The sequence below is a fragment of the Microcaecilia unicolor genome, unplaced genomic scaffold (assembly GCF_901765095.1).
Source record: "Microcaecilia unicolor unplaced genomic scaffold, aMicUni1.1, whole genome shotgun sequence".
Taxonomy (NCBI): domain Eukaryota; kingdom Metazoa; phylum Chordata; class Amphibia; order Gymnophiona; family Siphonopidae; genus Microcaecilia; species Microcaecilia unicolor.
In genome coordinates this window covers 22,161-30,814 of record NW_021963104.1, presented here as the reverse complement: position 1 = coordinate 30,814, position 8,654 = coordinate 22,161, and the positions used below count along the sequence as shown (strand labels likewise).

Sequence of the window (8,654 nt, the reverse complement as noted above, 5' to 3'; positions counted from 1 at the left end):
CCTGTGCTTTTAGTTCTGTCAGATCTTCATTAAACCATGGTATTGAGTTTTTTCTGTGAGGTTCTGGTTTGAAGTGGTGCTATATTGTCTAGTACTGTTCTGCATCTGTATAATTTCTTCCTCTTCCTTTGGAGAAATTTTGCTCATTCTCTGGAACTGAATTTTGCTAAAGACTGAACTGCATTTAACTGAATGCTGAACTGAACTTTGCTACAAGGCTGGGTGAAAAAAACCGGTTTGAAAACGGAACTAAACTTTGTGGAGTGCTGAGTGGAACTGGGCTAAAGTTAAACCTGAAGAAATAAGGGAAACCAGAACTTTGCTACCAAAAGAATGGGCAGTGAGGGTAATTGGAACCGTTCCCCAAAATTGAGAGGATTTTAGTTTATTTTGTTTGCGAGTGAAGTTGTAAGACACACACAAAAAAAGACGGCTCAACTCGTTTGGCTTTTGGGCTCCTATCAGGAGCCGCCTGCAAGTGCCTCACTAGTTACTGGGCAGACTTTCCCCAAACACTCAGCTCTCCTGGCTAGGATTATTATACAAGTAGTTGCCGGTGGGGGAGGGGCGCGAGCAGGAAGTGGGAAGTGTGGGCACTGGCAGTGTGGTGTGGTGAACTGAGAGCTGGTACTCAGTTGTTGAGTGAGAAACCCCTGCGCCCTTGAGTTCCGGTTTCAGAGACGGGTCGTCGTGTTGTCTCTCTTTAAAAATCTTTTTTTGGACAGGCTGAAACATGGGGGGAAGGAGTCTTCATCTGTGGAGTCCATCTGGCCTGCTGCTGACACTTCTTCTACTTTTCCATCAGCACCAGCAGGTATATGCACAGCATGGAATCTTACATGTGTTTGGAGGTGGATCAGTTCATTCAAGCCTTGACTACTGTATGCTGTACAATCCATCATGGATGTCTCTACCAAGTACTCTTGAGAACGCTACTTCGTACAAGATGGAAAACTTGACCACAAGGCAACTGTGCACTGCTTCTCACGTCCCTCCCAGAGGTATAAAGGATAAAGCAGTTGTGGTGGTCCTGGGGAATTGCAGTTTTCTAGAAAGTGCCAGGATTGCTCAGAACAATCGTGCCAGAGTTCTACTGATTGCAAGCAAAACCGGACTTATCACACCGACAGGCGACAGATCCACTTTTAAAGATGTGACCATTCCTATTGCTAATGTCAAATATAGAGATATAATGGAAATGCAGCAGATTCTTGGAAACAAAATCAGTGCAACTCTTTATTCACCCACATTGCCAATGTTTGATTATAGTATGCTGGTCATCTTTCTTATTGCTGTATTCACTGTGGCATTGGGAGGCTATTGGAGCGGAGTATCAGAAATCAAAGACCCGAGATCCGCAATGAGCAGCGGTAACAGAGGCTCAAGAAAAAAGGAGCAAAATGCAAGTCTGTCTCCCCTTTCAGTTGTCGTTTTGGTGGTCATCTCTTGTGTTATGTTGCTGTTGCTTTACTTCTTCTACAGATGGCTAGTGTATGTTACAATAGCAGTTTTCTGTGTAGCATCGGCAGTGAGCTTGTTCAACTGCCTTGCTGCACTAATCAGAAAAATATCATTTGGCCAATGCAGGATTTCCTGTTGCAACAGAATTCTCGAAGTGAGACTTATATTTCTGGCTGCATTCTGTATGTCCATGTCTGTTGTATGGGTAGTGTTTCGAAACGAAGATAGATGGATTTGGATTTTACAAGATCTCTTGGGAATTGCTTTCTGCCTCAACTTAATTAAAACTTTGAGAATGACGAGCTTCAAGTCATGTGTTCTACTCTTAGTCCTTTTCCTGTTGTATGATGTATTTTTTGTCTTCATAACACCATTGATCACAAAGAATGGAGAGAGCATTATGATTGAGGTTGCAGCTGGCCCCTTGGAAAGTGGTGAGCAGAGAGATGAAAACTTGGTGGAGGTGCCTGCTGAACCCTCTGCACCCCATGAGAAATTACCAGTGGTCATGAGGGTGCCTAGACTGGATTTCTCTACACTTACATTATGTGGAATGCCTTTTTCATTTCTGGGCTTTGGAGACATCATTCTTCCGGGCCTTGTAGTTGCCTATTGTCACAGGTTTGCTGTTTGGACAAGTTCTTCATACATTTATTACGCTGCCTGTACAGTAGCCTACGCTGTTGGCATGGGGGTAACGTTCATCGCTCTGGCACTGATGAAGACGGGACAGCCAGCTCTTCTGTACTTGGTTCCTTGTACACTTATTACCAGTTCAGTAGTTGCCTGGAGTCGCAAGGAAATAAAGAAGTTTTGGCATGGTGGCAATTATGGTCCGATCACTATAAAGCAAACATCTCCCTCCAATGGAGAAAAAAAGACTCACCGAACAAACAAGAATGTAAAACCTACACCACAAGAGTAAAAATAGATCCGGTAATATTCTGGCAACAGATCTACTATAACGGATGGACAATAAAGGCAGATACAAACCAATTCCTCCTAGAATGGGACGAAACACTTGAATTACGTTAACAAAATGGACTCTTCCCGAAGGAGGAAAGGAAACATTCTACTCACCCCCATACCCAAAGACGCAACGAAAAATGTCAGTGAACTAAGCAACTACAGGCCAGTAGCATCCATTCCCCTAATAATCAAACTAACGGAAGGGATGGTGACCAAACAACTTACAGACTATCTAAACAAATTTTCAATACTCCACGACTCCCAGTCAGGATTTCGGTCTAACCACAGTACCGAAACAGTATTAGTTACACTCATGACTAAATTTAAACAAATGATTGCAACTGGAAAGAGCATACTACTTTTACAATTGACATGTCAAGCGCTTTCGACATGGTTGATCATGGAATACTACTACATATCCTTGAGTACTTCGGAATTGGAGGTAACGTTCTCAACTGGTTCAAAGGATTCCTAACCACACAATCATACCAAGTGACATCAAACTCGACTAATTCAGACACATGGATACCTGAATGCGGAGTTCCACAGGAATTCCCCCTCTCGCCGACTCTATTCAACTTAATGATGATACCCTTGGCTAAACTATTATCAACCCAAAACCTCAACCCATACATATATGCAGACGATGTAACGATCTACATCCCATTTAAACAAGATCTAAAGGAAATCTCCAAGAAATCAACCAAAGTGTCCATATCATGCACTCATGGGTGGATGCCATTTCAGCTGAAACTTAATGCAGAAAAAACCCAATGCCTAATACTCACCTCACAACATAACACGAACAAATTTACCACCATCAACACACCAAATCTGAACCTTCCTATTTCAGAAACCCTAAAGATTCTTGGAGTCACCATTGATCGACACCTAACACTAGAGAACCACGCGAAAAACACAACCAAGAAGATGTTCCACTCAATGTGGAAATTAAAAAGTGTAAGACCTTTCTTCCCAAGGACCGTTTTCCGTAACCTAGTACAATCAATGGTGCTCAGTCATCTAGACTACTGCAACGCACTCTACGCCGGCTGTAAAGAGCAAATAATCAAGAAACTTCAGACAGCCCAGAACACTGCAGCCAGACTCATATTCGGTAAAACAAAATATGAAAGTGCTAAACCCGCTACGAGAAAAGCTACACTGGCTCCCACTCAAAGAGTGCATCACGTTCAAAATATGCTCCCTAGTTCACAAAATCATTCACGGAGATGCACCAGCCTACCTGTCAGACCTGATAGACTTACCACCCAGGAATGCTAAAAGATCATCCCGCACATTCCTTAACCTGCACTTCCCAACTGCAAAGGTCTAAAATACAAACTAATGCATGCGTCAAACTTACCTACTTGAGTGCACAGTTACGGAACGCATTGCCGCGCAACTTAAAAACGATCTACGAACTAACTAACTTCCGCAAACTACTGAAGACCCATCTCTTTAATAAGGTATACCACAAAGATTAACAAATATGGACTCCACAATTCTTCCACATACATTCAGAACTGTCTTACAATACCCTGCTTGTTATATTACTAACATGTTTTTTTCATTATCATGTTACCTAAGATCCTTCTGTTACACTAATGTATATTTTCTAATTATATTTCCACCATTCATGATATATTGTAAGCCACATTGAGCCTGCAAAGAGGTGGGAAAATGTGGGATACAAATGCAACAAATAAAAATAATAATAAAATAATAATGGAAAAAAATCAGAATCACAAACTCATTGCTGAAATGTGGTCATTTAAAAACATTGGACCTTATTCTATAAAGATTATGCTCCTAAAATTTACACTCTTAAATTTATGTGCTTAAATTTAGGAGCATAAATTACCGTGTTTCCCCGAAAATAAGGCAGTGTCTTATATTAATTTTTGCTCCCAAAGATGCACTAGGTCTTATTTTCAGGGGATGTCTTATTTTCGGCCAAAACACCGGTACAAGCCATACCCAAATGCACCACACTAGAGAACTAAACGATTACACATACAAAAAAAAATCCCAACGATGGCCCTGATAGAGAAAGAACTAGGAAAAGAATGCGTTGCTTTGTGTTATAGACGTCCGGCTCTCACAAGGACACAAAAAAACAACCTCCCCTAATAAACCACAACACAGTACCATATCGCCATCACTACCTCTACACTAATGGGAACTGGGCTGGGTGGCTAGTTGCCAAATAGTGAGCTTCTGGTGGGAGAGAGTGGGCACCCATCGGGGCCAAACAAAACTTGGCTAGGTCTTACTTTCGGGGGAGGCTTATATTTAGCAATTCAGCAAAACCTCTACTAGGTCTTATTTTCAGGGGATGTCTTATTTTCGGGGAAACCAGGGTATGTAGGGACATAGATTATGCTTGTAATTAGGAACATGAATTTATTAGTGTAAATTTTGGGAGTGTAAATTTAGGAGCGTAGCCTTTATAGAATAAGACCCATTATGACTGAGCAAGTCAAAGTTACCAAGGCATCTGAGCGAAATTGAGTCTCTAAACTCTTATTTACTGAGCAAGATCTTGTTTAGACTTGCTGGAACTGCAGTCCCACACTTATGCTGATAAAGTCACATCATGTAATTCACCACCATGTAACACAAAACCCTCTGTAAACCTAATGTATATTCACTTCTATTTCCAGTACCATGATGTATGGTAAGCCACATTGAGCCTGCAAAAAGGTGGGATAATGTGGGATACAAATGCAACAAATAAATAAAAAAAATAAATAAAATAAATAACCTCTGGATAATGGAGTAAATGTAGACAATGCTGTGATGGCCCATGAACCCTCGGGAGTGCAATAACCTTACAGAAGTGGCAGACAATAGTGGTGTTTAGGGTTTTTTTCTTCCTGATTTTAAACATAATGTCAGAATTGAAATAGATTTGGTACTGGAATTAGGGAATTCCATATTTAATTTTTTCATGCTGCATATATATTGTACTAGTAAAAAAGCCCCGTTTCTGATGCAAATGAAACGGGGGCTAGCAATGTTTTCTTCTGTGTGCATGTGGGAGCGTGTGTGTCCCCGCCCTCTGGCCTCTCTCCCCTCCCCCCTCTTTCACTGTTACAGAGGCAGCGATTTGATTTCGTGCTCTGCTGTTTTCCTGTCACTGACTGTTACAGAGAGGGCGGGGCAGACACTCATAGGGAAACTGGATATCTCGCCCCCTTCACACTTCCGTCTGGAGGCTTTATAGAACGTTGGTGTTGCCTTTTATATAGAGAGATAATACGGAACTGTTAAATATGTTAAAATTATTAAAGTATATTGAGGTTTCTTGCAGAGCCACAATATGTATTGAGGGAAATGTGCCTTTAAAATAACAATATCTGATCTATGCAATTTGTAGAAGATGTATCTAGAAAATATCTACCAATACATGCATAAAGAATTATATATAGGTAGATATTTATTTGGTTCATTTTGTTCTTATCCAAAACAAGGGATGTAGTACAACATGACAAACGTACTCTGTATTGTCTCGCTGCAGTTATGTACAACAATTGTTTTACATTGAATTCCTCCAATTTATTGTTGATAAAAAGCAATAACCTCCACCAGCGAAAGATGGAATATTTGGAGAACCAGATTAGGAGAAACAATTTACGTTTTCTTAATTTTCCCAAATCTCCCTTGATTCCAGCACTGGAAATGTTAAAAAAATACCTTAAGGAAATATTGGGTGTCCCTTCCGAGGGTTTTCCACCCATTACTAAAATGCAATATATTTCTGGTGCTGGAACAGGAACTTTACCTAATGCTCCTCAATCTGGCCTAAATTTAACAGATTTTCTGGAGAGTTCAATGGAGGTTATAATCGAAAGAACCACGCTGCTGGTTACTTTTGCTCTGGAATTAGATCGCAACATATATTCAAGCTTTACTTTCGCCACATGAACTCAACTTTCCTCGGATCAAAAGTTTCAGATTTTTCCTGACTTTTGCAAAGGAAAGAAAAGACTTTCTGTTGTTGAAGGGAGAGAGGTTCTCCCGAATTGGAGGGAACTTTCCTGCTTAGGTTTCCTTGCAAATGTTGTGTTTCTTTAAATTCCACCAATTATATGTTTTTTGAGCCAGGGAAATTATTAGAATTTATTTCTTCTAAAGAATAATTTTGTAGTAGTTCTTGATTGTTAGCGCTTTTAAACCCGGCTGCGACATTTAGGCTTTCTCAGCTTTAATTATAATTATTTGGGTTAATTCATTTGAATTTATAATTTTCCTAGACCTTGGATCCTTTTATTGAGGACTAAATATATTGAGATAATATGCCTATTTCTCTTTGATGTATGTTTGTTTTTCAATATACGAATTTATGAGTAATTTCATAAATGTAATTATCAAATTTATAAATAAAAAAAAACAACCCAATTGTTTTACATTCTGGGTTAAAGTCTGTAATTTAAATACTTGGTCATGAGGGCAGAATTCAGCTAACCAATCCATTGACCCTAAAGGGGTTAATGCGGATGACATAGTAACATAGTAGATGACGGCAGAAAAAGACTGCACTGTCCATCCAGTCTGCCAAACAAGATAATTTCATGTGTGCTATTTTTTGTGTATACCTTACCTTGATTTGTATCTGAAATTCTCAGGGCACAGACAGTACAAGTCTGCCCAGCACTATCCCGCCTCCCACCACCAGCCCACGCCTCCCATCACAAGTCTGCTCAGCACTATCCCGATCCCAACCACCAACCCTGCCTCCCTCACCAGTTCTGGCACAGACCATATAAGTCTGCCAGCACTATCCCCGCCTCCACCCACCAGCCCGCCTCCCATCACAAGTCTGCTCAGCACTATCCCCGCCTCCAACCACCAACCCTCCCCTCACAGTTCTGGCACAGACCATATAAGTCTGCCCAGCACTATCCCGCCTCCCACCCACCAGCCCCGCCTCCATCACAAGTCTGCTCAGCACTATCCCCGCCTCCCAACCACCAACCTGCCTCCCACCACCGGCTCTGCAGGTGGAGCCTGTCAGACTGAGGTGATATATACTCAGACATCTGGATAGATAAAGATCTGTATTACTAGGTGTTTTAGTTTTCACCAGTGACTGAATAATTAGAACGGTGAAGCAGAAGTCAGATACCATGTAGCACTTAACTGTGGATTGAAAGAAGTTCCAAATACTTTGTGTGAGGGTAATTCATTTAACATAATGCTTCTAAGTCCTTTTGCTAAAATTGTTCCTTTAACTTGTCATAACGTTTCCCGTATTTCCACAGACTGATTGCTAACATTTTGAAAACTTTGCTTTTATAAAATACTAGTAAAACAAGCCCGTTTCTTGCGGCAATGATATGGGCGCTAGCATGGTTTCCTTCCGGACCTCCCCCCCCCCCCATACTCACTCCGTCGGCGTTCGTCCGCCATTGTTGCTGACCTCGGCACGCCACCTTCAATCTGCTGTCATTGCTCCGCCCTCGACGTCATCACGTTTGACGCGAGGCGGGGGCCCCAACACAGTGTTTTTCGGTGGCTTCACCACCACAAAGGTTCGAACCGGAAGGAAGTGCCCAGTAGGACCTGACAGTGACGTCAGTGTCCTCAGAACGTTGAGGGTGAGTTTTTTATAGGATTTCTTGTATAGTTGCCAAATACTAATTGATTTCGGTGACTGTTATATATTTTTCTAATCTGAAGTTTCTGGTTGTGTTGCACTAGCAGGGGCTTATGGACTTTAGCACGTGGTTTATATGTGTAAATTACTGCAAGATGCTTCAGCATATATTTTCACAGAGGAGCATTTCCGTATTAATCAGCGGGTCTGCATTACTGTGTATGAGTTGATTAGCACATGAGCCTTATTGCCTACAAAATAGGTGTCGTTAAGAGCTCACCTTGCTAATTTTTGTTAATGGCAATATTAGCACATGGTCATTAATTCGGAAAATTGAACATCTTCCAGCTGCACTAGAAATGGCCAGGAAAGACCTGCATAAGAACATGCTAAGGCCACTTTTTTTTTTTAGCTCAGATTTAGTAAAAGGAGGTCTAAGCGATAATTCACCCTTTTGCTCTAGAAGCAGTGGTGTGCTGGAGCAGGCTCTCACAGGCTCGCAAGAGCCGGTGTTAAGTTTTTAAGTATTTGGGAGCGGTTGTTAAAGTAGGGCCCTCCATGACTACTTTAACAACTGGCTCCCAAAATGTGGGGGGATCCTGCTGAATTATCTTTTACTTTG

General features: G+C 41.3%; 1 pseudogene; it reads left to right on the top strand.

Annotated features, from left to right (window-relative positions):
* Positions 1-612: 612 nt before the first annotated feature.
* Positions 613-2,416, top strand: LOC115458935 (annotated as a pseudogene).
* The last annotated feature ends 6,238 nt before the right edge of the window (positions 2,417-8,654 follow it).